We start from the raw sequence: 19409 nt of genomic DNA, 5'->3' as shown, positions 1-19409 counted from the left end.
TCATGTACTGCCTGTGCCATTGCCAAACCGACCATTAAGAAGCAAGGCCTCTATACCCCGTTGCCTACCCCTAGTCGACCTTGGGAATCCATCTCCATGGATTACATGTCAGGCCTTCCTTCCACTAAGCATGGAAATGACTGTGTTTTTGTGGTCGTCGACAGGTTCTCAAAGATGGCCATTATGATGGCCTGCAAGAAGAATATCACAGCAGAAGCCACTGCTAAACTCTTCTTTGAACGAGTGTGGGTGCACTTTGGGATCCCACAGTCTATCATCTCAGATCGGGACAGTCGGTTTCTCAGCACATTTTGGTCCAGTCTCTGGTCAATGCTGGACACCAAACTCACGAAGTCCACAGCCTTCCATCCTCAAACTGATGGCCAGACAGAGGTTGTCAACAGGATGATTGTGCACATTCTGCGCATGTATAACTCAAAGCATCCACGCACATGGGACGAGAGCCTCCCCTATGTTCAGCACAGCTACAACCGAGCTCTTCACAGCTCCACTGGCCATAGCCCTTTTCAGGTGGGTTTAGGATTCCAGCCACTATGCCCCATTGATGTGGCCATGCCACTTGCAGCTACTCACATGAATTCAGCTCATGTCCAGTCCGAAACAGATAAGGCCACCAGCTTCATTGAGCGCATCCAACATATTCGCCAGCAGGTCCATGACATTCTTGAGAAATCAAATGCCAAGTACAAGCAGCGACATGATCAACACTGGGTGCCACACAAGTTTCAGGTGGGCGACAAAGTCTGGTTGCATTTGCAAAAGGAACGCCTTACTGGAGCCTATCGGAAATTGAGACCACTTCGATATGGTCCTTACACCATTACTAAGGCTATGGGAGACAATGCATTTGAGCTCAGCATTCCCCCATTCCTTGGCCTGCACCCAGTGTTCAATGTGGACCGCCTTCGGCCATACTTTCCACCATTGCTAGACACATCCGACATTGCAGAACAGCTCAAACCCACAGAATTAAATCCAGATTGCATGGAACAAGCTGCAACTGATCGGATCATGGACACACAGATCAAGAACACTCGCCAACAGCATATCCAACTGTATCGAGTTGTCAAAGCAGGCCAACTCCTTCAGCAGGGCAAGTGGCTCACCAGGGAACAAGTTCAGCAGAGGTTTCCTCATCTCATGGAGGAGCTCAACGCAATGGGGACCATTGCTTCCTAAGGGGGGAGGAATGATCCAGGTGGATATTGGTGGCCACCTGCCAGGTCCACCTGGACCCCCACCATTGTCTTTCTCAGCATTTTCAGTTTCCTTAATTGTAGCACAGTTTACTATTTTTAGCAGTTTTTCGGGTCCTGAACTTCCGGAGCCGTTTTGAGGCCCTAAACGACGTTTTTTTTGGAATTCTGGGGCGACCGAGCCCTATTGTTACCTCCCAAAGTGGTAGTACTCGGATAGATCTTTCTAACGAGCTATCGTACGCGTCAAACGAAGATCGTATGCCAAAGTTACGACCCCGGGAAATTGATGTACCAATTTACCCAAACGGGGCCCACAATTTGGCGTTTCATCTTCTAGGGTTAGGTTTCAGTATGTGAAGGGTTTTCCATTGTTTCTCAACAATAAATAGGCCTTCGAGCCTCATTTTAATACAGTTCAGAACAGTTCAGAGGCATGTAGCCATCACATCTCTTCTCAGAGATAAGCTACCATCGCCCTAGCTAGTTTATTGCCATTTCTGTTTGTAAGCATATGTCAGTATTTTCCATTAATGAAATGAAGTATTATTTCCGCTGCATCTTTGTGTATATGGTTATCTCTGTAATTTGTTGCGTTCCTGGTTAAATCTGGATCAGTGAAAGAGAAAATGAAACATGAACACACCAAATTAAATAGAATTATAAATTTTTAAGCTGAACTGGAAACCTAATGATACATAGGGACACTACAGAGGAATGAAACACCCCCGGGATTGACCAGTTTTACACAAAAAATACATAGGGACTTAATTTCTGCAATATTAATCATATATGGCCAAAACAAGTTGAATCAGTGAAAATTCTTTTACAATCATTCATAACTTACATAAATACTATTCCATCCTAACTATTAGACCCTTAAAGCACTAGATCAATTTAGCCTATTCTTAACAATATCTAATGTGATCGATATTCTTCTTGAGAATCTCAACTGAACCAAAACTGCATGAATTAATTTCAAAACCACTGAATCCATAAGTCCTAGCTCAAATCCTATTTAGGAAGCTTGTAAATTGACAGCTAAAGGATCCCACTCCTTTGATTGTAACCTTTTTTGGATTATTGGAATAAGTTCGAAGCCTTTTTCCTTCAAGCCTCATGCTCCTACATTAGACTCCTGAGGACAAAATTCTTCATGGGCTCTTGTCCGTGAGCTCTTCTACAGAACCGTCCAACTTCTGTAGCATGGCATCTGTCATCCAAGTAGCTTCAGCAATTGGTTGATCCTTCCATTTGACCAAATACTAAAAAACTCCTATCCTCTTGTCTTCTTCAACAATTTCTTATCCAAAATCCTCTTTGGCTTCAATTCCTTTGCTATAGGTAATTGTTTTACCCAATCAATCTCTTGTTCTTCTCGATCCTCTTCTGTGTTATCTGCATGTTCGTTTTCATACCTGTATAATTCAACAACGTTAAAAACTGGAGATATTCCAATATCAGGGGGTAATTCAATTTCATATGCATTTGCAGAAAATTTACTCAAGAGTCTGCATGGTCAAATTTTCTTAAACTTTAGTTTATTATACTCCCTTTTTGGAAATATTTCTTTCCTCAGGTGTGCTAAAACCAAGTCTCTAACCTCAAAATTAACTTCTCTTCTCTTCAAATATGCTCTGCCCTTGTATTTTATGTTGCTATCATGTAGTTTTTGTTTTACCTATTCATGTATTGTTTGAACTTCTGTAGCAAAATCTTCTCCTTTAGAACTTCTCCTTTCAACTTTTCCCAAGTATCTCAATTTAGACACTCCTCTTGGGTGCATTCCATAAATTATATGGAATGGACTCTACCCTATACTCATGTTAGGACAATCATTATATGCATATTATGCCTGTGCCAATACTTGATCCCACTGTTTTGGATGTTCACCTACAATACTTCTCAAAATATTACTCAAAATTCTATTTACAACTTCAGTCTGTCCATCAGTTTGAGGATGATAAGCAGAACTGAAACTCAATTTAGTTCCAAGATTCTTCCATAATGTCCTCCAGAAATTTCCAACAAATCTGGTGTCTCTGTCTAAAATAATTCTCTTAGGTAACCCATGTAATCTTACAATCTCTTTAAAAAACAGATTAGAAATATGAGTAGCATCATTGGTTTTATAAAATGGAATAAAATGTGCCAATTTTGTAGATCTATCAATTACTACATAAATTGAATCATTACCACTTTTATTTTTTGGTAAATACAAAACAAAGTCCATACTTACCATATCCCAAGGCCTATCTAGAATAGGTAATGGAACATAAAGACCTATGTTTTGACTCCTTCCCTTTGCATACTGACAAACTTTACAATTTTTCACGTACGTCTCTACTTCAGTCCTCATGTTTGGCCAAAAATAAAACATGTTCAACTGTTTATAAGTTTTGTCTGCACCAAAATTCCCTCCAAGTCCTCCACTATGTTTCTTGTTGATCAAATTCTCCCTCATAGAACAACTTGGTATGCAGAGTTCATTTCTTTTATACAACAACCCCTCTTGCAGGAAATAATCCAACCACTTGCTTCTGTCTAAAGAAATAAGATTTCTACAAGATTAAAATGCCTCTTTAAAATCTACATCTTTCTCATATAACTCTTTAAGAAAATCAAAACCCAACACTTGAATTTGACTTTCTTGAACTAAAATGATTTTTATTCTTAAGGCATCTGCTACTTTTTTTGATTGACCAATTATATGTTTTAATACAAAATTAAAACTTTGCAGGTATTCTACCCATTTTGCATGCTTCTAGTTAAGCTTTGGCTATTGCATAATGTACTATAATGCATGGTTATTTGAATACAATGTGAACTCCTTCGACATCAAGTAATGTCTCCACTTCTTCAAAGACTGCACCACTGCATATAACTATTTTCCATAAGAAGAATATTTCTTCACTGTCTCATTCAACGTTTCACTAAAATAAGGTACAAGTTTGTCCTCCTGACTCAAAATAGCTCCAACGGCTTCTCCACTGGCATCACACTTCAATTGAAAAGGTTTATTAAAATCAGGTAGAGGAGGTACTCCTCTACCTATACCTCCTCTTCCTCTGGAAAAACTCCCTCTGCCACTTGCATCACCTCCTATGGGTGCATGCTGACTTGAGCCACTGCTAGCTCCATCTCCAGGTGTTGTAGATCTTCCTCTACTGCCTTTTCTTTCCCTTCCTTAGAAAGTATCTCTATTTCTAGCACACTGCTTCCTCATGAGTTTTTCTTTAGCCTTCATTATCATCTGATAAGCCTCTTCTACTATTTTAGGAGATAGTACACTTATCTCATCTTGAATTTCCATTCTAAGACCATTCACATATCTAGCAACCTTCTCATATGTATCTTGGAATTTTCCTGCTCTTATACTCACTTTGTATAATTCCTCTGTGTATTCCTTTACTGTCATAGACCTCTATCTAAGATTTTGCATCTATCTAAATAATGTTTGTTGATAATAACTTGACAGAAACTTACCTTTCAATTTTTCCACCATCCTGTTCCAATTCTTAATTTGTTGTTTGGCAAGTATACTTCTTTCTGCTTGCAATTCATCCCACCAAATTTTTGCGTGTCCTTTCAATTTCGTGACAGAAAACTTCACCTTTTTTCCTTCATCTATTTCTTCATAATCGAAGAATTTATCCATGTCATTTATCTATTCAATCAATTCCACAAGGCTTAAGCTTCCTGTGTACATTGAAACTTCAAGTCTAGGCTCGAATGTGGATCTCAATACTAACCTAAAGAATCTCATTTCAGGGGTTGCATCTCCAAGTTCTTCATCTTCTACAGCTCCAGCATTAGATTCACTTACATCCCCTACATCTGCGTCTCTTCCCATTTCCACTGCTTCCAATCTAACTTGCATCTATTGCATAGCTTCCAACACTTCAGCATTTACAACTGGTCATCCTCTTATTCAACCACCACCTCTTCCTCCTTCTCTGAAAGCCATGTGGGATTTCTTTTTTTGATCCTTGAGATCTTGTTCAATGTCAGTAGTCTGCTTTAACACCATAAATGGTGGCTGGGGTGCAGGCGTAAGAGACAAATGTTCAAATCCGGAAACTATTTCTTCAAGTTCAGGCATAATTTTTTCTTGAATTTCCTGCAGAGTCTCAGTCATCTACCTCCAGAGTTATCTATTCTGCTAAATTAGCATAACTGCTTAATTTGGCCATAGTGACAAGTGCTTCTACAAATCTTCTAAACATTGGACATCGCAATCACAAGCTCACCGACAGGGTTCATTTACTTGAATGATGCGATGTGATAAGAATTTTGTGATGTGATAAGAATGATGCGATGCGATGTGATAAGAATGATGTGATGCAATATATCGGTGATCCTCATATCGTACCTCGCATTCCACAATTCCTCCAGGGCAGTGTCCCTTCACATATGACTGATGTGATGTGAGATCCATCCTACGGTCAACATTCATCAGTGATCCAATGGTCACTATAATATCTCATGGAGAACTGCATGACGTTATCGTCCTCACGGAGATGATAGACTTATAAACCTCAATTTATAAAGGTTCAGGTCTGGACTTGAGATTAATGCCTGATTGACTCAAGACCTGATATCCATTGGATGATAGTGGCCATTAGATCCTATGGCTCACAGGACTTCTATTAACACACGGTTTAATAATAGGGCCAACCCTTGCTGTTGACTATGACGCAAGGCATTGAAAATGAAATCAATGGTTGAGGAAGAGTGTGACACTTCAACACTGATCAAGGAATCTATACAATTCTACTCCTGCAGTCACTGATCACTAGATTTTACACATAGTTAAAGAGAAAATGAAATGTGAACACACCATATTAAATAGAATTATAATTTTTTAAGCTGAACTAGAAACTCAATGATACACAGAGACATTGTGGAGTGATGCAATGCCCCCGTGATTGACCAATTTTAAACAGAAAATGCATAGGGACTTAATTTATGCAATATTAATTATATATGGACAAAACAAGCTGAATCAGTCAAAATTCTTTTACAATCATTCATAACTTACATAAATACTATTCCATCCTAACTATCAGACCCTTAAAACACTGGATCAATTTAGCCTATTCTTAACAATATCTAATCTGGTTGATATTCTCCTCGAGAATCTCAACTGAGTCTAAACTGCATTAGTTAATTACAAAACCACTCAATCCCTAAATCCTAGCTCAAATCCTATCTAGGAATCTTGTAAATTGATAGCTAAAGGATCCCACTCCTTTTCTTGTAACTTTTTTTGGATTTTTGGAATAAGTTTGAAGCCTTTTGCCTTCAAGCCTCATGCTGCTGCATCAAATTCTTTTCCATACAAAATAAATTAGGGATAAGTTTTCATAGAAGGTTTAGGCATGACACAGTTATCCCATAGAGTGTTCACCAAAGCATTGTGTCAGCTCGTTATTTCAAAGAAGACGATATTTTTGATGATACATATAAGGTTATTATTGGTTGACTCAAAAAGAATATTCCCATGTGGATAATAGTTATTTGAATGTTTCAATACAATTCCATTTCTAATGCAAAATAATAGAGGTTAAGTGATAAGAAATAAGTTGTACTATCGAAAACAAGTGAAGTCAAAATGTCAAAATTGGTGATGATATTATGTTTAAGGAAATTTATAACTTCCTAATCATTAACTTTTTTAAGAGGGACTACTTCTCTCTAGAGTGTAAATTAGTTTGTATCTATGAGAATGTAGCAGTGTTGCTTCGATGAGTGTGGAAATATTTCATCGATAACATTGAATCCCCATTGTTAGAATGGTTCTTCTACAGTGATGGGTTGTGTTATGCAACCAACTCACAAATAGATATATCAGCGACTTAAAAATTATGTTGTTCGATGGGGAAACCTCCTTTAAATTACATAAATGAACAATTTAGGGATGATAGAAATGGAAAGACCTCCTTTATATATATAGGAGTCTAAGGAGTCACAATATAATGAGAGCCTACATAATAATAATAATAATTTAAGGGATCAACAATAAAAATAGTGCGCTTCTATGGGGCATAGTAATAAAAATATGGGGGCTACATCAACACAAAAATAACAATAAGGGGGCTACACTAACAATAACAATAAGGGGGTTACACTAGTATTATAGGGACCTAACATGCCCCTATCCTTTTTAAAAGTGTTGTCATCAATTCTTGAGTAGTTATGGATGCTTTTGTAGAAAGGTCTCAACATTCCATGTGGAATATTCAGTGGGTATGTTCTTCTACTTAATGATATACCTACAAATTGATAGATTCCATAGTTTTTGGGTTCTTTTTTCCGTGACTTCTTTAGGCTCAAATATGATTTTTCCTTCTTCGTCAAGTTCTGGAAATGTTGTCTGAACTGGAAGTTTGTTACTAATAACCTTTGTTAGGTCCCTATACTACTAGTGTAACCCCTTATTGTTATTAGTGCAACCCCTTATTATGTTATTGTGCCTAGATAGTCCCCATGTTGTTATGATTATGCCCCATAGAAGCCCACTATTTTTATTGTTGTGCCCCAACAATATTATTGTTATGTAGGCTCTTATTATATTGGGAATCCTATATATAGAATGGAGGTCTTCTCATTTGTATCATCTAAGAATTGTTCATTTGTGTAGTGTAAAGGAGGATCCTCCCTCAAAGAGGCTGATTTTTAAGTCGTTGATTTATCTTTTCTATCTTTTTGTGAGTTGGCTTCATAACATTTGGTATCAAAGCTTTGGGTTCCAGGGTTTCACCGCTTCAAACATGTCATCATGGAATTTTCATTGTAATTTTTTTCTACGAAGGTTTAGACTCAAAAATTAAAACTTATTTGAGCCAAAATATTGGTGAAGCTCAGACCCGCATCGAAGAGCTTGTGTCACTATAATTTCTGAGATATGGTCTAAGACATTTAGGGATTTTGTAGGCTCTCAAATTACATCCCAAATAGGTGACATTGGGAAAATCATCATAACCTTCTCTCTGAACATCATATTGAAATTTCATAAGAAGTTACAGAAAGAGGATGGACTGTAATTTACTATGTATTGTTTTCACATTCGAAGGTCAAAACAATGACATGTGGCACTTCATACAAGTTGGCTCTACTGAAAAAATATATAATTACGTCATCTTGCGAGATTGTGCATAACTCTTTCTTGGAGAATCCAATTTCTATCAGACTGGACATAGAGGGCTACCACAAGTCACAAGTTCAGATCTTGGAGATCTGAAATTTTAGAGATACAACAAATTCAAGATCGAGCTGCTAAAATCAAGAAAAAGAATGACTCAATGAAGAAAATGGAAACTCCTAGTAAGAAAAATTAGATGCATGATTTGAAGAATGCGATTGAAGCTAAGATAAATAGTTTTATATGTTCCATGGAAGCTAGTATCGGTGGTAGGGAAATAGATTTGAGGAAAGGCATGGTATATTTGAAGAAATATATGGAAGGTTTGAAGGAAGGCGGGACAAAGCTGCTACAAGAAGGGCCTCTTAATGACGAAAACGTAGTAGAGGAAACTGATGATGAGAAAAAAATAAATGGTAATCACGATTTCATAGAATCTAACATTGGATTGAATACCCACCTTATTCCAAGATCTACATGATGTGCAACTGTTACAAAAGCTATGTATTGCATCTTTATATTTAGAACCAAATAATTCTTATGGTATAAAGGGATTTTTTCTCATAAACCACCTGTCACCTGGTCAATTTTCACGGAGGAAGTGATAGCACATTATGAGGATACCAAGAGCAACACCTTATTTAGCCAATTGATAAATCTCAAATAAAAGGGTTCAATGTAAGAGCACATTGAGGACTTCCAAAAATTGAATATAAGGGTAAATGATATTCCAGAGAAGCAGAGGATTGATGTCGTCATAGGTATTTTAATGGATAACATTCAACATGAGGTTCATCTTTGGGAACCTGATTCATTGGAGAATGCAATCAGGCTGGCAAGAAAAATTGAAAGCAAAATTATGGCAATAATAAATCCTACCACTCACAATTATAAAGATGGAAGTGTTGTTTCTCCTAGCCTTCCACAACCTACAAGGTTGACACCAAAAAAATTGGAAGAAAAAGAAGAAAATGACCTTTGTTACAGTTGTGATAGCAAATACACTAAAGGTCATAAGTGTGTTGAGAAGAAATTATTTTACATTGATTGTGAAGAGCAGGAAGAAAGGGATCAAGAAACGTAAAATAGGATATACACTAGGAACCGAGCCCAAAGAAATAAGAAATGAATCCAACTATATCTTGTAATGCATCGGCATGAATTACCAGTCCTCAAACTCTCAATATAGAATGACATATCAAGAATAAAAAGGATAACCTCACTTTCATGCAAAATCGAATAAAACAATAGGCAAATCAACATCATAGTGAATTTTTTTTTGACATAAGCGACTGGGTATTTTTATGAATACAACTATACAAACAAATTTCCCTCAAGGAAATGAAGAACGATAATAAATTATCACCAAAGTACTATGGTCCTTATAAAGTGTTGCAAAATATTGGTACTATGGCATACAAATTGGAGCTTCCTACATCTTCCCGAGTGCCCCCAGATTTCCATGTTTCATGCTTAAAGAAGGTTATAAGTGACAAGGTCCCAGTAGAAACAATATTGTTGGAACTTGGCAAGGAAGGAAAAATCATATTCTAACCTGAATCAATCACGGAAACAAGAACCCGACAGCTATGAAATTAATCAATTTTAGAGTATCTCACCAAGTTGAAGAACTTACCTGTTGAAGATTCCACATGGGAGGATGAGAATTTTATACAAAAGCATTAAAAACTAATGAAGCGTTGAGGACAATACTTTTTGAAGGAAAGGGGCATGTTAGGTCCCTATACTACTATTGTAACCCCTTATTGTTATTACTGCAACACCCTTATTGTATTATTGTGCCCAATAGTCCCCATGTTGTTACTATTTATGCCCCATAGAAGCTCACTATTGTTATTGTTGTGCCCCTACAATATTATTTTTATGTAGGCTCTTATTGTATTGGGACCCCTTATACTCATATAAATAGAAAGGAGGCCTTGTCATTTGTATCATCGAAGAATTGTTCATTTGTATAATGTAAAGGAGTTTCCCCCTCGAAGAGGCTGATTTTTAAGTCATTTATCTATCTTTTCTATCTTTTTGTGAGATGGTTTCATAACAAGCTTCTTTAAGCATGAAACATGGAAAATTGGGTGTACTCACGAAGATGCAGGTAGGTCCAATTTGTATGCCATAGTACTAATATTTTGCAACACCTTGTAAGGACTGTACTACTTCGGTGATAATTTATTATCCTTCTTAGCTTGCTTTAGAGACATTTGTTGGAATGATTGTATCGTACGAATACTCAGTCACCAACATCAAAACTTCTTTCACTGTGACATTTATATGATTGTTGTTTCATTCGATTATGCGCTAGAGTGAGTTTATCCTTTAAGAGTTGGATAACTTGTTGATGATGATTGATGTGATCTTCCATTGCTTGAACCTTATAATTTTCTCTTAAATATGATGTGATGGATGGTGGATGATATCCATAAAGTGCCATAAATGGGGTCATTTTTGCTGCAGTATAGAAGGAATTGCCATACCACCATTCTGCTAGAGGTAACCACTTGACCCATTGTGTTCGTTTACCAGATACAAAGCAACAAAAATATCCTTCCAAAAACAATTTCACTTTCTATGTTTTCCCATTAAATTGAGGATGATAATATGACCCATGATCGAATTCAATAGGAAGACAAGAAAATACTTCTCTCCAAATTTTTCCAGGGAAAATGGGATCTCTGTGACTTACTATAATCTTTGGGTTTCCATGAATCTTTTGAATTGTTTCCATAAATGCAGTAGCAATTATATTATCTTTAAAATAATGAGATAATGAACAAGAGTGTGCATCCTTGGTACATTTATCAACTAACACCATGATGACATGCTCTCCTTTAGACTTGGGTAACCATGTGATAAAATCCATTGAGACCTCCTCCTAATGCTGACTTGGAATGATTAAAGGTTGTAACATACTCAGGGTCTTAATTGTCTCAACTTTATTTTGTTGGAAAACCAAAAATTCTGCCACAAACTTCTAAATATAATATTTAAGGTCATCCAAAAAAAAAATCCTTCTTGACCCTCTCGTAAGTTTTTGAAAATCCTGAGTTCCCTCCTAAGGGAGAGGTATGCAATTCCAAAATAATATTTTGTTTGAGTTGGGAATTCTTACAAACATATAAGTGATCTTTGTACCTAAATGGATCATTTTTCTAGCTAAATGTATGAGATGTGCTGGTATCTTACTGCATATTTTGAATGAGTGACAACACATGTTGATAATTATTTCATTCATTCGTTGCTTCAATTATCCACTCAGGTTGGATAATGGAAATGACACAAAGCAATGCTTTCACATCTTAATCCTTTCTTGAGAGTGCATCTGCAACAACAATTTTCTTCCCCTTTTTGTAGATGATTTCAAAGGCATAACCCAAAATCTTTGTCACCCATTTGTGTTGCTCTTCTGAAGATAACATTTGTTCCAAAAAGTATTCAAGTCTATCATGATAGTTTTTTACCTTGAAGTGTCTTCCCATTAGGTAAGGTTACCATTTCTTTAGTGCATGTGGTAATACCAACATTTCCTTCTCATAAATAGGTTTGTGTAAATACTTTTCTTTGATTGGAATAATTTAGAAATGAATGAGTCTTCCTTGTTGCATTAAACAACACCAATTCCATTTTACAAACCATCACGTTCCACAATAAAAGTATTTGTGAAATCTAGCATAGCTAAGACTGGAGCTTGGCATGTTGCCTCTTTAAGATGTTCAAAGGCCTTCGTTGCTTCTAGAGTCCAAGAACATGCATATTTCTTCAATAATGATGTTATAGGTGTTTCTATTCTCCCATAATTCTTAACAAACTTGCAATAATACATTGTCAACCTGAGAAATCCTCGAAGATGCTTTATGATTGTGGGGATTTTCCATTCCGTAATGGATTTAATTTTGTTAGGGTCTACCTTAACACCCTCATGAGATACAATATGACCCAGACATTTCACCTCCTATACTCCAAAGAAACATTTGGATGTTTTTGCATATAATTATTTCTCGTCCAGTAGCTTTAGCACCGTGTGAAGATGTTGAACATGATCCTTCCAAGACTTGTTGTAGATTAATATATCATCAAAAAATACTAACAAAAATTTTCTAAGGAAGGGTTTAAAAATGGAATTCATAAAACCTTGAAATGTGGAAGGTGCATTAGTAAGTCCAAAAGGCATGAACATAAATTCGTAATGACCCTCATGATTTCTTAATGCTATTTTTTGAATATCTCCAGTCTTCATTCAAATTTGATGATATCCCGAATGAAGATCCATCTTGGTGAAGTAAATTGTTCGATGTAATTAATCCACAAATTCATCAATACCATGAATGGAAATGTATCCTTAATAATGAGATTTTTGAGATCCTTATAATATGGACACATACCCCATGATTCTTCCTTCTTATGCACCAATACTACTTGAGCAAAGAAATAACTTTGACTAGGTTGAATTGTACCAGCCTCTAGCATATCTCCAATAATACATTCAATTTCACTCTTTTGGGAATAATGATATCTGTAAGGGATAATGTTTGGAGGAAGACTTCCTGCAATCGAATGAACAACATGATAATGATCATGAATAGGTGGTAGGCCTTTGGGAGTCTCAAACACCTTGGAATGATTGTCCAAGATGTTTTTGAAGATCTAGAGAAGTATATGATTTCTATGTTTGAACCTATAGTGAGAATAATTGTGTAATGACACCCCATTTTTCTTTATTCAGAAGCTTTATCATTCCATTAGACTTGTTTATATTTATTGCTTTCCCTATGATACACCTTAATTCAACTTCCTTTCCTCCCCAAAAAAAATTCAAGAAAAGTTCTTGAAAATTGAAATCTATCATCCCCAAAGATTGCAATCATTGGACTCCTAGTACAACATCAAAATGACCCACTGGAATGGAAAGCATTGGAATATTCAATACATATTCCCCCATGGTTAGCTTTATATTATGACACTTTCTAGAACAATTTATAGTTCCAACATTTGAAACAATTACTTGACACTTTGGTGTTGGATATAGGAAGCAATTAAATTCGTTGGGTGTCTTACGATTAATAAAATTATGGGTACTACCCGGATCAATCAGCACTATTACCTTTTTCTTATTAATATATCCTTCTATCTTAAGAGTTTGAGTAGGGGTAATTCCTACCAATGAATTGCAAGATATCGTCATATTTATTTCTTCTTTATTGGGGGGTTGGTTCCTAGTGTATATCCTCCTATTTTTGAAGTTTCTTATTCTTTTTCTTCCTCTTAACAATTTATGTAGAATAATTTCTTCTCATCACACTTATGACCTTTAATGTCTCTTCTATCACAATTGTAACCAAGCCCTTTTGCCCTTTTTTCTTCTAATTGTTGTGGTTTCAACCTTGTAGGTTTTGTAAGACTAGGAGCATCAACACTTCTATCTTTATAGTTTTCAATGATGTACTTCCTTGTTGTCATAATTTTGCTTTCAACTTTTCTCGCCACCCTGAATGCCTTCTCCAATCAATTAGGTTCCCAAAGGTGAACCTCATGTTGGAAGTTATCCTTTAAATTCCCTATGAATACATCAATGCTATGCTCCTTCGGAATATCGATTAACCTAATATTCAATTTTTGGAAGTGTTAAAAGTGATCCACCATTGAACCCTTTCGTTTGAGATTTATCAATTGGCTAAAGAAGGTGTTTCTATTTGTATCTTGATAATGACACATAAAAATGCCTCATATTTATCTTTGCAATCTGGTCATTTTTAAACCCCACAATGGAGTCTCTAAAATCATAATTCATATTCCTTATGTCCTCATCATGATTTTCATGGATTGCCTTGTCACCACCGGAATCCTATCTTGCAACAACATTTTCAACCCTTCCAACTTGACATCCATTGCATCCATATCTAATTTAAAAGACTCCATGTTGTCCTTTATACCATCCATGTCCCCTTTTAGTTCATCTTTGTTTTTTCTTTGTGAGAACAATTTTTTTGCACTTGGTCCCATAATTTTGATATATTATGTTGCAATTCTTCCTCTTGATGTGTCATAGTAGAGCTTTCTGAGGGCTTAATGGGTGTGGATTTTTTTTATTTAGGAGGAATTTTAGAACCCAATATTGATATATATGCTTCAATATGCCCTTTGACTCACTTCAAACTAATTTTTGAAACAAAACTAATGCAAAATTTAAAATAACACACCTTTTGCTTTCTTTTTAGTTGCTCAATATTGCAATTGTTGTACCTATGTAATTTCAGACTTCCAAGATTTGAAACTTGGTCCTATGGTATCCCTTCAAATATTATTTGTAATGTGTCAAGTTAGATCAACATTGGATTCTTCAATATAGAATTATGCCAAATATCCCATGATGGCCTCATTATGGACTTGTTTGGTAGAGAGAGGTTGTACGGGATGCCACATCTCACAGTTTCAAAATTCTATCCTGAAATTGCTACACGGAAAGCTAAAATTTGTGGGTGTTTATCCACTTTTTATAAAATAAAAATCTTATGCCTGAAACAAAAGTTGTGAAGATTTTCCCTAGGTCACCCGTTTGAGATTGAGTTCTGGAGCCTTAAAAAACCCTAACTTCCCTGTATCATATCTCAGAAAATATAGTGAACCAAGATATCAAATTTGTGCACACCATCCATCAAGATTTGGATTCCATGCCTTAAGAATTTGAGCTTCTAAAGCCTCTTGGGACAAAATTTATAGCGAAAATTCCAAGATGACCTATTTGAAGAAGCAAAACCCTACAATCCAAAGCTCTCATACCAAATATTATGCAATGAGCTCACAAATTGATAGATCAATGACTTAAAAAATTATCCTCTTCAAGGGGGAAACTTTGTTTACATTACATAAATGAACAATTCCTGGATGATACAAATGAAAATACCTCCTTTGTATATATAAGAGTCTAAGGGGTCATAATATAATAAGAGATTACATAACAATAATAATGTAAGGGCACAATAATAAAAATAGTGGGCTTCTATGTGACACAAAAATAACAATAGGGGGACTGCATGGGCACAAAAATAAAAATAAGGGGGCTACAATAATATTATGGGGACCTAACATGCTCCAATGGGGTAACCAAATTCTTGTTTTGGCCAACGCATTTTTGACAAACCAGACATTTGCAAGCATAAGCATGAGAATTCTTGAAAATTGTGTGCTAATAGAAACTGGCTTGCATAATTTTGTGCACAATAGTGTCACTTGTAAAATTTCCTCCAAATGGTATTTCATGGAGGTCATATTATATCCTTTCTGAATCAGGTGCTTCCAAGCATCGGAACAGGAACCCATTATGGTGCTTCCTAAAAAGCACTCTGTGTACTAATTGATATGATAGAGCTTTCAATATATTATCCCTATTTTGTCTTAATGATAAATGAGAGGGAAGGGTAAAATACTCAAGATACTATCACACATCTGCATACCAAGAGGTAGATGCATTAGTGGGTGTAACTTGTTCAAATTTATACATTTCCATTTCCCGCTCCCACCTAGAAGAGTCGTCTTCTGGTGAACTTGCCTCTTCTGATTTTAGCTCGCATAGACCATGACCCTTGATCATGTGAACTATCTTGAAATGAAGATTGTATTCTTTCAAACTGTTCATCTATTTCTCTCTTCTTTCTCCCAGCTCTTCTTGAACAATCAACAATCTAACAATTGGGTGTGGCACAAAGATAATTACATGATTTTTTGGAAGATAAGGACTGAAGTGTTTTACTGCCTTGTAAACTACGTCATCTTCTTTATCGATGACATGTTAGTTTAATATAATTCCTTGCACTCTGACACTCATGAATGATATAGGTCATTGAGTATCTTGATCATCCTTTTGCGTAGAAATGGAAACAAGAGAAGTATGAGAATTGAAAGTGTACAATAGGAAATCTTTGCCAAATTTTGGGTTGTATAGTGCTGGTGATCTGGATTTAAATAGGAATGCAACAAATTATAGATATAGCCATAAATATATAGATGCGGTGGAAATAACACTTCATTTCATTAATGTAAAATACTAAAATATGCTTATAACAGAAATAGAAATAAACTAGCTCGGGTGATGGTATCTTATCTATGACAAGCGATGTGGCGGATACATGCATATAAAGTCTCTTACAATGAGCCTCAAATTCTTATTTATTTTTGAGAAACAATCGAAAATCCTAAGCATCTAATAACCTAACCCTAGGAGATGAAGCGCCAAACTATGGGCCCCGTTTTGGGTAAATTGTTACATCAACTTCGTGGGGATGTAACCTTGGCATACGATGTTTGTTTGATGCACACAATACCTCATTATAAAGATATATCCGAGGAATACAACTTTTCCATGAGAAACATTACTACATGTACCTTGCTCCTAGTTTCCCCAAAAATTGTCGTTTAGGGCCTCAAAACGGATCCAAAAACTTTAGGACCCAAAAAACTACCAAAAATACTAAATTGTGCTACAAATAAGGAAACTAAAAAACTCAAAGAAACAATGGTGGAGGTCCAAGTGGAATAGGAGGGTGGCCACAAATATCCACTTGGATCATTACCCCCCCTAGGAAGAAATGGTCCCCATTGCTTGGAGTTCCTCCATGAGATGAGGAAACTTCTGCTGAACTTGGTCCCTGTTGAGCCACTTTCCCTAGTGAAGGAGTTAGCATGCTTTGACAACTTGATATAGTTGGATCCTTTGTTGTCGAGTGTTCTTGTTGTGTGTGTCCATGATCCGATCAGTTGTGGCCCGTTCCATGCAATCTGGATTTAACTCTGTAGGCGTGAGTTGTTCTACAATCTCTTATGTGTCTAGCAATGGTGGGAAGCATGGTCAAAGGCGGTCCACATTGAACACTTGGTGCACACCAAGCAATGGGGGAATGTTGAGCTCAAATGCATTGTCTCCCATAACCTTGGTAATGGTGTATGGATCATATGAGAGTGGTCTAAGTTTCTGATAGGCTCTGTTAAGGTGTTCCTTTTGCAAATGTAACTAGACTTTGTCGGCCACTTGAAACTTGTGTCACACCCGATGTTGATCATGTCACTACTTGTATCTGGCATTTGATTTCTCTAGAATGTCATGTACCTGCTGGCGGATATGTTGGATGTGCTCAATGAAGTTGTTTCCCTTATCGGTTTTAGACTGGACATGAGCTAAATCCTCCTGACTAGCTGCAAATGGCATGGCCACATCAATGGGACATAGGGGCTGGAATCCCAAGCCCACCTGAAAGGGGTTGTGGCTAGTTGAGCTGTGGAGATCTCGATTACAGCTGTACTCAAAATAGGGGAGGTTCTCATCCCATGCCCGTGGATTCTTTGAGTTGTACATGTGCAGAATGTGTATGATCATCTTGTTTACAACCTTTGTCTGGCCATCAATTTGTTGATGGAAGGTTGTGGACTTAGTGAGTTTGGTGTCCAGCATCGACTAGAGATTGGACCAAAATGTACTGAGGAGCCTGCTATCTTGATATGAGATGATAGACTGTGGGATCCCAAAGTGTACACACACTCGTTCAAAGAAGAGTTTAGCAACAACTTCTGCTATGATATTCTTCTCGCAGGCTGCCATAATGGCCATCTTCAAGAACCTATCAATGACCACAAAAACACAGTCGTTTCCATGCTTAGTAGAAGGAAGGCATGACATGTAATCCATGGAGATGGATTTCCAAGGTCAACTAGGGGTAGGCAGCAAACTATAGAGGCCTTGCTTCTTTACGGTCAGTTTGGCAATGGTGCAGGCAATGTACAATCTGATGTACTTCCCGACATCCTGTTGAAGATTCGACCAATATAAATACTTCTATAGTACTGCCACCATTTTCTCCACCCCAAAATACCCAACACCCTGACTGTAGTGTGCTTCCCAAGTCATCTTGGCATGCTCGCTTGAAGGAACATAAAGGTGACTTAGGTGGCATAACAGAGCATCCTGGAGGTGAAAACCAGGAACATGATGACCCTCCAAGAGTGTCTAGTATGTGTGGCAAAATTCTAGGTTAGTTTTTTCGAGAAGTGGCCAACCATAAGTCTTATGCCCACAAGAGTTGAGCACGGTGGTTAACGCCACGATCGGTGGTCAACTGAGGAAATCTACAACATTATTGGTGTTTCCTTTCTTATACTTGATATTCAAATGGAACTATTGCAGGTATGTGGACCACTTCTGATGGCGATCATTCTACAATTTCCCTTGTGTCTGTATGCACTACAAGAGCTGGTGGTCTATGTGGATGACTGTTTCCTTCACCAAAATGTAATGCTTCCATTGTCGGTAGGCCTGCATAATGGAATATATCTCTTTGTCATAAGTGGGATACTTTTAGACTGTGTCTGAAAGTGTCTCACTATGATATGCCACTGGATTCCTGTGTTGAGTAAGGACTACCCCAATAGCATAGTAAGAGGCAACTGTCTCGATCTCAAATGGTTGTTGCAAGTCTGGCAATTCGAGCAAGGGTGTCGAGCAGAGGTGATGTTTCAACTCTGTGAATGCCTTTTGTTGAGATTCGAACCAAAATAATTTTTCTTTCGCTCCTCCCTTGATGACTTGACTGAAGGGCCAAGTGATATGATAAAATCCCAACACAAACATGCAGTAGAAGTTGGCAAGACCAGAAAGTTGCTGAGCTCTATAAGAGTGGTTGGAGATGGCCCATATCAAATGACTTGGATCTTGGCTGGATCTACATGCACCCCCCGTTCATCAATAATGTATCCCAGATACTGAACTTGGGTCATGCCGAAAGTGCATTTCTCCAAATTGGCACATAACTTGTGTTGCCGCAATGTTTGGAGAACCTGTCAGATGTGGTGGAGGTGCTCTTCCCAGCTCTAGCTGAAGATCACGATGTCATCCAAGTATACTGTTAGTGTCGGTATCTTGATCCCTCCGCCAGTGATCAAATTCTCTTATTGCATTTCATGTTAGGTGTCTCACCCGATCAGCTACATTCCATTAGGGTCATGGATCATCTGACGGTAGTGGATTATTATACATTTTCCCTCAT

Source organism: Pinus tabuliformis, chromosome X (assembly GCF_031772625.1).
Source record: "Pinus tabuliformis cultivar Carrire ecotype Pingquan chromosome X, CPIR1, whole genome shotgun sequence".
Classification (NCBI taxonomy): Eukaryota; Viridiplantae; Streptophyta; class Pinopsida; order Pinales; family Pinaceae; genus Pinus; species Pinus tabuliformis.
Note: the sequence above shows the minus strand (reverse complement) of the source record.